Below are 12,361 nucleotides of genomic sequence, written 5' to 3'. Positions count from 1 at the left end.
TCATGTAAATTGATACAACCACTATGGAGAACAGTATGGAGATTCCATAAAAAACTAAAAATAGAACAACCATATGACCCAGCAATCCCACTACTGGGCATATACCCTGAGAAAACCATAATTCAAGAATAGTCATGTACCACAATGTTCATTGCAGCTCTATTTACAATAGCCCAGAGATGGAAACAACCTAACTATCCATCATCGGATGAATGGATAAAGAAGATGTGGCACATATATACAATGGAATATTACTCAGCCTAAAAAGGAATGAAATTGAGTTATTTGTAGTGAGGTGGATGGACCTAGAGTCTGTCATACAGAGTGAAGTAAGTCAGAAAGGGTAAAACAAATACTGTATGCTAACACATATATATGGAATCTAAAAAAAAAAAAAAAAGGTTCCGAAGAACCTAGGGGTAGAGACGCAGACGTAGAGAATGGACTTGAGGACACGGGGAAGGGGAAGGGGAAGCTGGGACGAAGTGAGAGAGTAACATTGACATATATACACTGCCAAATGTAAAATGCAGCTGCATCGCACCGGGAGATCAGCTCTGTGCTATGTGACCACCTAGAAGGGTGGGATAGGGAGGGTGGGAGGGAGACGCAAGAGGGAGGGGATAGGGGATACACATATGCATATAACTGATTCACTTTGTTATACAGCAGAAACTAACAGAACATTATAAAGCAATTATACTCCAATAAAGATGTTAAAAAAATGCATTCACTTCCTCCCACATCCTTAAAAGTCTCAACTTATTCCAGCATCAAATCTAAGTCCAAAATCTTGTCTAAATATAATTTGACTCCAAAAATCCCAAATCTCATCTCCTAAATCACCTTAAATCAGGTAGGGTGAGACTCTGGGCATGGTCCATACTCAAGCAAAATTTCTCTCCATCTGTGGACCTGTGAAACCTAGAAAGCAAGTTATCTACTTCCACAGTACAATAATGAGACAGGCATATGATAAGCATTCCTATTCCAAAAGGTCACAGGTCCCAGACAAGCCTGAAACCCAGCAGGGCCAATACCATTAAGTTTCAAGGGCCAGAATCCTCCGTGGATGAATGCCCTGTCTGTTGGGCCAGCTGCCTTTGGGGACCTGAACCCTCAGGGGGTTGTAGGAGGGCCTGGCTCCCTTGGAAATGAGGGCAGCATGTACTGAAAAGAGAAAATGGAAAATATCATAAAACAAACTACTCGTTTTTACATGTTGCTGAGGATGAAACCCGAGGAGGGTCCCTTGGATTGGCTTTAACCACATCCATAGTTGCAAACACTCTGGCAGCCCCAGAGCTGGCCCGGAAGCTAGGAGAAGGGAAAGGAGGAGAAAGTCCTGCAGCCAGTAAGTTGTTTATGCTTGAGATTAAGGGATAAGCAGGGCTGACTTCATGGGCGTGCAACCTGTACAGTTGCACAAGGCCCAACACTTAGAAGCGACCCACAATTGATTTAATGCTCTTCTGTCAACATCTTGAAGTTCTTAATATTTGAACCAGGGGACCCACATTTTAATTTTACACTGGGCCCCCAAAATTATGTAGCTGGTTCTGAGTATAATGACTGCCTACCACTTACTTAAGACAACTTTGTATATACATAAGACAAAAGCTGGAATCTCTATCAAATTATTGACACAGTTATTTCTGGGAAGAGGGTAATTTTAGGTTTTCTTCTTTTTGCTCATCTATATTTTTAATTTTTTATAATGAACATGCATTACTTACATAGAAAAAATGATTTTTTAAACTTCACAGATTATTGATTGGAAAAATTGCAGAAATAAATTTCTTATGAAGTATCCTTTCCATCTTGAACTCAACTGGAATGAGTCCTAGAGGCCTTATTTTGCACGTAGAGTTTATTGGGAAGAGTCACCTGTGGGGAGGAAGCTGTGCCAGGCAAGAATGCTTCCCGTGGAAGCAGCAGAGAGATGGAGGGTCATAGAAGATGATGTCTACGAGATCCTTAAGCTGTCTCCCTGTAGTCTTCCCCGAAGAAAGGAAAGAGGAACATACCTCCAACACTCACAATCTGTTCTTTCATGAAGACCTAACTACTGATTTCTCTGTCCCTGATTTCAAATGTGCTGCAGAAGAAAACCACACAGTTCTCCACTGGGCCGCACTACACAGTTACAGGTCAACATCAGTTGGGCCCAGTGCTTCTCAGCATACCGTGTCCTTGATTTGGAACCATTTCCCATTTTCCACAGCATATGCCAAACTTAACTCTGCTCTTCTCATCCCTGAGTAAACACTCACTTTCCTAACTACCCCAAGAAAACAAAGGGCATTCAGTAAGAATTCCGCAGCCTTGCCCTGCAAGCTTTTCTTTGCGTTAAAGTGTCCCTCTCTCTGACTTCTACCACTTAACTTCTAAGTGATTAAGATCCTGTTTCTCTTTCTGTATAATAACATAATTAGAAACCCAAGATCACTCTCATTCAGTTCTTTGTCATGTAATATGTCTTTTAGGATTTAAGAAGATCCCTGTTCAAGCATGAGTATAACTTTCTGTGCTTTGGGGGTAACTGATGCTTATATGCTAGTTAACATGCTTTAATCTGTAAATTAGCTTTTTTCATCAGAGCTCACTTTCCTTATTTTTGTCCCTGATGTTACCTTGGGTATTTATGGTAGCCAGTCTCCAAAGATAGCCCCCAATGAGCCACACCTCCCAGAATTCATAGTTTTGTGTAGTCCCTGACTTTTGAATCTAGGCTGGCCCTGTGATCCACTTCCATATAATATGACATCAGTGACACAATGCTAGTCTGGGTCTAAACCTTCAAAAGAACTGGCAGCTTTTGCTTGTCCACTCTTGAGATTTAGATTTAAGAAGCTCATTTAAAGAAACCCAAGTTAGCTGCATAGAGAGACCATACTGAGATAGAAGGAAAGATGTCTCAGCCTTCCAGCCAACCCTGCCAATGCTTGAGATGAGTAGAGTCATCTTGAATGATCCAGCTCATACCACCTTCTCTTACCACGTGAAAGACTCTGAGAGAAGAATCCAGTTAACCCACTGGGGCTATTATAAGAGATAACAAATGGGACTTCCCTGGCGTACCAGTGGTTAAGACTCTGTGCCTCCAATGCAGGGGGCATGGGTTCGATCCCTGGTCAGGGAACTAAGATCCCAAATGCCTCGTGACCAAAAAAAAAAAAAGAGAGAGAGAGAGATAATAAAATTATTGTTTTAAGCTCCTAAGTTTGAGATGGTTTGTTAAGCATTAATAGATAACTAAGGCACTAACTCTCTTCACCAATCTTTTCCTAGTAGCTTCACAACACCAGCTCACCTCCACTGCCTAGTCTCTGCCAGGCAGCCGTAGGCAGTCAACATACTGAATAAATGAATTCCAAGTGGATGGAATTCCAAAGTGTATCTTTGCTTACACAGTTTGACGTTCCTTCCCCTCCTTTTAAAACCCAGCCTTGGGCTTCCATTCAAACATTTACCAATTATCTTATAATCTTGGCAGTTGTATTTTGCCTGACATTTCTGTGGACCTCATTTATATTAAAACTACTTCAATATGGAATTAGTATATATATATATATATATATAGTACAGTATAGTGGTCTAAAACACAGAACGTTGTTTGAAATTAATGTGTTTTGATTGCTGTGAATGCCTCGTCTGATACTGAGGTAATTCATAAATGACATGTTGGAACCATTCTTCCAGGGTTTCAGGCTGTTCCATAAGTATATTATTTCTAGCAATGGGTTGCAGGCTTGTGAAAGTAATAGTCTGCAATGCATGCCACAGGCAAATGCCAATTTGAAGGATTTAAAGAAAAGTATAACAAACCACCATATTTGTTAGCGTTTTGAGGTACCAAAACCTTTGTGAAATTTCAAAGACCATTCATTTCCTCAGGCCTATATACACCAATGCAGTCACATTATAAATTAGAACTCGCAGGCTCTTGCCTGTGGAAATATTTCCAAGGAATGTCTCGTAAGTCTCTAGTGAGGGTCTCACATCCACTCCAGTGAATGCTCCCACTTCTCTGCCGTCTTTCGCCACACATCTGACGGTACTGCCATAACCTCCCAGAACAGATGTTTCCCCCTCAGCTGAGGCACCAGAACCCTCCACATGCCAAACCATTTAGTGTTTCATTTTGTTTCACATTCTGTTAGGTAGACACATAGCTGTGCTCCTTGGGCACAAAGTTTTGCAAAATTTTCCTGAAACAAATATTCCAAATTTCTTCACTGCTCCCTGCTTACCACACAATTCACATATAAACTCCTTGGGCTCAGAGAGGACTCGTCTTCATGGACACTAAGTGACAGACACCATTCTGCTCTCAGGACTACTCCCTTCCCTATAACCCTGAAGTTTTAGTACCAAGCCACACTTTTCTAGCTTCCTTTTCCTTTCAGGAGAAGCTTTCCCTCTTCTGGTAGAATCTTTGGCAGGCCTGCTCCACCAGCTCAGAAATGCCCAGCCAGTCTGAGTTGTAATCATGTCTCAACTTATATTCAAATTAGGTCTTCCACCACACACACACAAGAAGTTAATAATATCATGAGACTCTGTAGACCTGAAATGTAGGCATCGTTCACTGGCACTCCCCTAGTGGGGAATGCAAAAAACATGGAAGTGGGATGTCAGAGGCTATATGTATTCCTAACTCACTCACTCACTCACTCGCTGACTCACTAGTTGGATAACTCAGGTAAGATAGTGAACCTCTCTCAGCCTCAGTGCCTAGGTAATTCCAGCAATATTAGCCCATAATTTTGCCTGATGAGAATGTGTGAGAACACCCATCCTGGAGAGGGATGTTGACTGTCTCACATCCATCTTAGTGAGGCTCCCTTCTCACTAAGCAAAACACATGGCATGAGAATGCAGGGGGAGCAGGTGGACAGCCTAGGTCTCAGAAGGCAGGCATGGAGCCAGCGAAGCCACAAAATACAAGTGCAGAACAGAGAAACTTGGCTTTCTTTTGTAAAACAAGAGGCAGAAAAAAAAAGATGAGAAAGAGATATATCATTGAAACAAATCAAAGATAATTTTTCCTGAACTTCCTAATAGGCTAAGACAGGACATCTTTTTAGGATTAAGATGGAGAAAACTACTCCCTTGGATGGCATGAACTGAAGGTGTTCTCTCAAGACAAAGAGCAGCCCAGTTTGTCTCCCTAAGGCCAGAAGGCTCTGTATATTATAATAAAAATAGCAGCTAACCTAGGGAGCATTTACTATATGCCAGACACTGAGTTAAGCATTTTACACGTATTAGTTTATTAATCATAACATCAACCCCAGTATCACCCCCTGCTTGAGATAATCAAAAATATTACCAGATATTGTCAAACTCTCCCCATGTTGAGAACCATTGTTTGGTACTAAAAATCCCTACCTAAAAGTCTGACAGTGGCCCCTATCACAACTCTTGACCAGCAGTTCCTGTTCCCAGATTCCTTGAGATTATACAGTTGGTTGTATGTAGGCATTAAACAAATTCATATTGGTATGATGCTTAGGAAAACTCCTTGCATATAGCAAACACCAGTGTAAGTATTAGCTATTATTATTACTGTTTTTGTTATTGTCATCATGACAGGAAAGGTAGCAGAGTAGGGTAGAAGGGAGCCTGTATTGGACAATTGGAGATTTGGGGGATAATTATCCCCACTCTTGGATAATCAAAACCAGGACTGCAGTGTGGAAGGTGCAGCCGTCAGTGACTAAGTCCATCAGCCAAGGCCAGCAGTAGAAGCTTTGCAAACACAGTCAAAACATGAATCTTGTCCAGGCAGAAAATAAAATCATCAAGAAAAAAGTAATTGCTTTCACTGAGTCTTTATTAAAAAGTCATTCTGAGTAAATGATCACTTTCCCATTCCTGCAAATAATCCTTTTCATTGGAGTCTTGGGTGTCTCCCACTTTGATGCAATCAAGCCATTGGACTTACTGAAGAACATGTCTCATGTCAAATAGGTCATGGCTTGAGGAAGAGAAAGGGTAGGTCTGCAGAGGAGTAAGAAGAGTAGACCAGGTTGATGTGTGAGGGACAAAACAGTAAAGAGAATCATCCTATCTTGTTGCCCAATTGCTCATAATGAGTCAACAAGTAGGCAGCCATCTTTAACTGGTGACAGAGTGAAAAGGAAATGGTAAATCAGGGAGGCTGGAGTGCTAGCACACCTGTATGAAGTAAGCACTGGGACTCATTCCAGACACAACCACAAAGGGCTTTCAAGAGACACAGAGACGCTAAGGCACCCCCGAGATAGCTTGTGAAATGCTAGGTAAAATCCACCCTAAGCCTTCACTGCTAAAACTGAGACTGACAGGCAGGGTTCAATGGTATCAGCTACCTGAAAGCAAGAAATGTTAAAAATTTAGGGAATGTGAGAACACAGGACCTGAGAGAAGATTTTGCCATTTTCATTAAAAGCATCGTGTCAGCTTGGTAATGCTTACGGACTTAGAACAGCCACGCTGGGTTTCATAGGTCAGGGTTGTGAAGAAATCTATTCATTTGCTGAAACAACCACCTTTCTATATGTCCACTCAGCTTCTCTGTGGCTCAGTTTCTTCATCTGAAATAGCAGCTGTGTTGTACATGATTTTATCTTTTCACATAGAATATTTAATTCTCATAACACTTTGAGAGGTAGGTGTTATCATCTTTAATTAATAGATAAAATTGGGGCTCTGAGAGGTTGTTAGTCACTTCCCTAAAGTCACATAAACTGTCCTAAGTACACCAGGCTCTCTATTTCAAGCTCTATACTCTTTCTAGAATCCTACTGAAAACCAGAGATCAGCTCTCTGAGGCTTCTTTCAGCTCCAGAATTCCATGATTTTATAGGTTCTGTGTTTTTGAAAGCATGTCTGGTCCTTAATATTTTCCTTCCTTGATCCTGAAAGGGTTTAAATCATTGGAGGCAGATGACCCTCTCAAGCGGGGATGTTTTTCCCTTTCCCCACCACTTCTTAATCCCTTTCTGTTCCAACCAGTTTAGAAGATCTGCAGATGAGCCTGTTCCGTTTAATGTTTAGATTGAGAGTCTTACCTCAGAAAAGAACCACAGAGCGTAAGTTAGCTTTGAGAAAGGATAATCCAGACAGCTGCTAACAAAAGTCACGGGTAACTAGGGACAGTCTAGACCTTGTGGTCTTTTCTGGGTGAATGGGGAGTAGAGCAATCTGAATTTGCAAGTTCAATGAGATGATACTCCCTTACATCTGGGAAGAGGCCACCTCAGTATCTTCCACATCCAGCGAGTCCTTCACATGGAAGTCAGATGTGCTCTGGAAAAAACAAACCACGTCTCTTCTTGACTGAAACATTTTCATAGGGTTTCAGCAACTTTTAGGAAAATCCAAAATCCCAAGCACAGCCTCCAAGCTCCTCCATAACCTTACCCCTTGTTCTTTATTTTCCAGCCCTGACTCTCTCAACATCCTTATATTCACATTGTGCTGGAATTCCTGCTCTTCTTCTGACAAGTTGTTAGCTACTTGCTGTGGACTCCTCTCCATCATGTGAAATGCTCCCAGCCAGTAAGATCTAGACCAAAGCCATCTCCTCTATAAGCACCTCGAGTACATGGCTCCTACTTTTGGTAAGATCAGCTACTTTGGATTATCATTCTATTTCTTTCCACCATGAGTTGTTTATTTTCTCGTCATGCTGCTGAGCTCACAACAGGTGCTTAGTGAATGTTGGAGTAAATGTGTAAGTGTTAAGTCATTGTTCATGACAAAACATGTCATGAGCGCAGCTGATATTTACACAGACTCCTCTCTTTTGAGTCATCTCAGCTGGTTCGGCTATGAATGTGTCTTGCCTCATCTAGTGTTGTACTGGGGGTAGCTGATTGATGCAATTTTAGAAGCTCTAGAAGCTCTCCTACAGTGAAAACCAAGGCATCTTACTTTTCTTGCACACGGTATGATACAGAGCACAGAATGGACACTAGAAGGTGAGTAAGAAATACATTTTACAACAGTGTATGAATTACATGTGTATTGTTACAAAGACTCTGGGCCATATTTTCTCTCGAATGGTGATTTCTGTGATGTCAAGGAGTTATGAGGAGTCCCACAAATTCTACTTCCACATGCAGCTCAAGGAAAAAGCATGTAGCTTTGGTGTCATGCTAACCTGAGATTGAATCCTTCTCCACCAAGTACTGATATTAGTACAACCTCAGTCAACTTAGTCAATGGAGCTGAATGATGCAACCTACCTTATAAGGCTGTGGCAGTGAATGATTTGACATAGAGAAAGTAATTAGTACAGTGCCTGGTGCATATTAGCTGCTTAGCTCATTGTAGGATTTTTGTTTAAACCCCACCCTCCCTTCTTCATAAGAAAACAAGACAGAATGAGAGACAAGGAAAATTATCCCTCTTAAGATGCAGTTCAAAAAAGATCGTTTAGATAGGGAGAGGAGACAAAATTGTCTGCGGGTTCTATTTTAGAACAGGACACGGGTTCTCAATTCAGGAAAAATGTATTTTTTTAAAGTCATGTAGCTTATCTTGAGGCACATTTTTTTGGGTTTGTAAACATTAAAAATTTTTACCTTTACATTAAAAGCCAAGATCAAACTATTTTCAGAGTACAGTGTTGGTTCCCTGAGTTATGCAGGGCTCTATGCTTAGTCTATGGCTCCATAAATATTAATGAAGGGTCTAGATACCAGATGCTAACGGCAGCGGTGCTGGGCTAGTTCTCATGCCTTATGCTTGCACCCAGAGGGGTTGGCTATGACTTCATGTTTAAAGAACTGAGCTTCATGATACAATATATCAGGAGATGTGATGTATGTCTTCCTGCTACTGAGCAATGAACTCTATACAAACTCACAGCCATACACACATACACATATTTAAATCAGTAGAAACCAAACTGGCTGGATTTATACAACTGTTTATTTTGTGTCTGGGTTTCAGTTTTTCACTGGAACTACATTTTTTTGTCCTTAATCTGATTATTTTGCTGATGCCCAAAAAGCCTATGGTAGCTTTCTCTGTGAAAAGCAGCTACTTTCCCTAATTTCCCCCATCTTACTCCAAGGTTTCTCATACTTTTCAGTCACCATAACTCCTTTCCCACTCCTCCCCCCATCCACACACGACACTCTCAGTTCACCTGTCTTCCGTTTTTTCATCTGACTGTGGAAGTGTTTCTTTAACAGTGATCTAAGAACCTTTGTATCTGCATGTGTCTTCCTGGGATATGCCTTCATATATATACACACAGACCTGAATAGATGTGCTGCAGGCTGCTGGTCAAGGGGTTGGGTACCATTTTCACACTGAATGGGGATGAGCCGTCCTGTGCCTTCGTCTTGCATTCACGATAAATACACTGGCCATAGGAATCATCTAGCTGTTTGGTAATTGAAACTCCGAAGCAAATCCAACACATATGCCTGCCCACACACTACCCCAAATTCATCATGCCCACACAACATCATTAGCTTGAAATTGCAAAATTATTACTGAAAATCACAAAGGAACTTAAAGAAATAACTTTACAATTTTACTTTTAGCAGCAAGTAATAACTGAAACCCAGGAACCGTAAAAAGGACAACTGATTTGACAAAATAATCATCTGACTATAGCCTGACTTTTCCTTCTAAAAGAGTCTTACATTGTCATTAGATATTTTTTCTGTATCACAAAAAGGCAGGAAATAAATATATAAACATCCTTTAAAGAAATCCACTGTGGGCTTCCCTGGTTGGTGCAGTGGTTGAGAGTCCGCCTGCCAATGCAGGGGACACAGGTTCATGCCCCAGTTCGGGAAGATCCCACATGCCACGGAGTGGCTGGGCCCGTGAGCCATGGCCGCTGAGCCTGCGCGTCTGGAAGCTGTGCTCCGCAACGGGAGAGGCCACAACAGTGAGAGGCCCATGTACCGCAAAAAAAAAAAAAAAAAATCCACTGTGGATGCATCCATGGGATTTATCACTAATATGACTTTCTAGAAGACAATATGAGAACATATATCCAAATTTCAAACATTCATAATCTTCAAATCGGCAATTCTAGAAATATATCTTAAAGATGTTATAAAAGTATACAAAGATGTATCCACAAGTACTTTTTAATAATGAAAAAAGAAACCGTATGATTAATACTAAGAAACCGTTTGAGAGAATGCTGCAGAACATAGTTATGGGCATGGGAATTTGAATATGATATGTTTCTAAATGAAAAAAGGAGGTTTTTGAAAGAACATATGTATGTTTGTTTGTGCTTGTGTGTATTTGTGTGTACACATGCATAGAAAAAATAGGAAGATATTTTTCAGAGTATTAAAGGAGTTATTATTGGTGGTAAGGTAAAGGTTATTTTTACTTCTCTATACCTCTTTGCATTGTATATGCAAATTGTACATGCAAATTGTACTTTGCATTGTACATTCTCTGCTCTGCAAGAGAATAAAAGTAAAACTATTTAAATTTGGGGAGGGGAGAGGAAATACATAACATTAGGGGACATACCAATATTAATGCCAAATTGACATGGTTAAAGTCCATTATCAAAATATATACCACAGAATCTGAGAAGCTAAGTACAGTTATTGAAAATCCCCTCTGTGCTCACCCAAGACCAGATATGTGGTGAAGACTAGGGGAAACCATGACTGTAGAAAAGACTTGGAGCTTTCACACACACAGCCTTGTCTCCTTAGTGATTTAATATTTGCCACCTCCCCCTACCTTCCCCAATACTCGTGGACAGGCTGCTGGTGATTGACGGTCTCTCTATTGCCAGAAAGATAAGCTGAGCTGTCAGGGGAGTGGAAGTGACTGTGAAGAGGGGTATGTTCTGCGAGGCAGATGACATCCAGAAAAGCATGCCTATGGATGACATGCCTACCAAATCCAGAAGCGCACTTGCTCATTAGGACACAACCAGGCGAAACGTTCAATGTAGGTTATTTAGCATGCATCGCAAAAAGTGAAACAGGTGCAGAAAAAAAATCCAGCCTTTATTTTCTTCTTTCTTTTTCCTCTCTCTTTCTCTCTGCCTCCCTCCCTCTCTTCCTCCCTTCCTCTCCTTATCTCTCTCAAGTTTCAAACATGTCTTATAACCTGTCATATGGGCCAAGCCATCCCTGGAGAGAGACGTTAAACCATTCTGAGTGACAGCCTGTCATATTTAAATTTAAAAATTATAAGATAAATAAGTACTAGGGATGTAATGTACAATATGATAAATATAACTAACACTGCCATATGTTATATATGAAAATTGTTAAGAAAGTAAATCCTAAGAGTTCTCGTCACAAGGAAAAAGAATATTTTTTTCTATTTCTTTAATTTCGTATCTATATGAGATGATAGATGTTCACTAACTTATTGTGATAAACATTTCATGATGTATGTAGGTCAAATCATTATGTTGTATATGTTAAACTTATACAGTGCAGTATGTCAATTATATCTCAATAAAACTGAAAGATAGATGATAGATAGATAGATAGAGATAGATAGGTGTGAAAACAAACAAAAAAAGTTTCCCTTTCCCCCTTGCATCCTGGTCCTGAAGATGGAGTAAGTCCGTTTTGCACACTCTTGACCACGGGCTTGACCATCATCCAGTCCGTTTCTTGCAACACTTCTGCAAGCATCTCCAATCTGATGTGCTGCCTTATTTCCAACCTGCCTTGAGCTCAGACACTCCACCAGGGCATATGATGGGCCAGTTAAAGCTGTACCTCAAGCAGAGACAGAGCACGTAGATTTTGTTTAAAAGAATACATGGCAATCCATTCAAGAGGAAATGTTGTCATCCTGGTCAGGTCTGGATCAAATCTGTGTTGGAGAACATGAAAGGAGACCTGACTACAACACATCAACATGCTAATGTACCCTAGTCAGGTACACCGCTATTTCTTGCCATTTTCTTTTTTCTCATATGAAGGTTGCCATCATTTCACACACATTTTTCGGTGATAAAGGTAGTTCCGTTACTAACCGTCTGGTAGGGGTTGGGGAGCAAGCATTTCATAAGTGGGTTTCAACAACTTTGAATATACTTGCTCAGATCTCTCTCCATCCTAACTCTATCCTCTTTACATGACTTTTCTTCTTTAAATATAAATATGATGTCTTTCTCTGTGACACACAAACACACAAGTTCTGCACAAATAGCCAGGGGATTGGAGACTCTGCTGCCCCATCCACAGTTGAATTTTAAAAATGGAATTAGGAAACTCAAACCATGATTCTCTCAAAGCAATTTGGAGATGCGCCATCACCAGACTGATGGGATGTAGGTGAAGCAACAACTCACTCTAAATGTTAGAAACCAGAAGTTGGGGAAAGAACCTGCAGCCCCAAGGCTCTGGAA

General features: G+C 40.7%; 1 long non-coding RNA gene across 1 annotated transcript in view; it reads left to right on the top strand.

The window, feature by feature from the left end:
* LOC132524708 (uncharacterized) overlaps nt 1–12,361 on the top strand; it is a 437,056-nt gene that overhangs the window by 378,698 nt on the left and 45,997 nt on the right. The window contains exon 7 of the long non-coding RNA XR_009541987.1: nt 7,432–7,610. This is a non-coding gene — a long non-coding RNA (uncharacterized LOC132524708). The remainder of the gene's footprint in view (nt 1–7,431; nt 7,611–12,361) is intronic.

This window comes from Lagenorhynchus albirostris, chromosome 8, assembly GCF_949774975.1.
Source record: "Lagenorhynchus albirostris chromosome 8, mLagAlb1.1, whole genome shotgun sequence".
In the NCBI taxonomy this organism is placed as follows: domain Eukaryota; kingdom Metazoa; phylum Chordata; class Mammalia; order Artiodactyla; family Delphinidae; genus Lagenorhynchus; species Lagenorhynchus albirostris.
The sequence above is the reverse complement of the archived record's forward strand: the minus strand, read 5'-3'. Positions and strand labels throughout refer to the sequence as shown.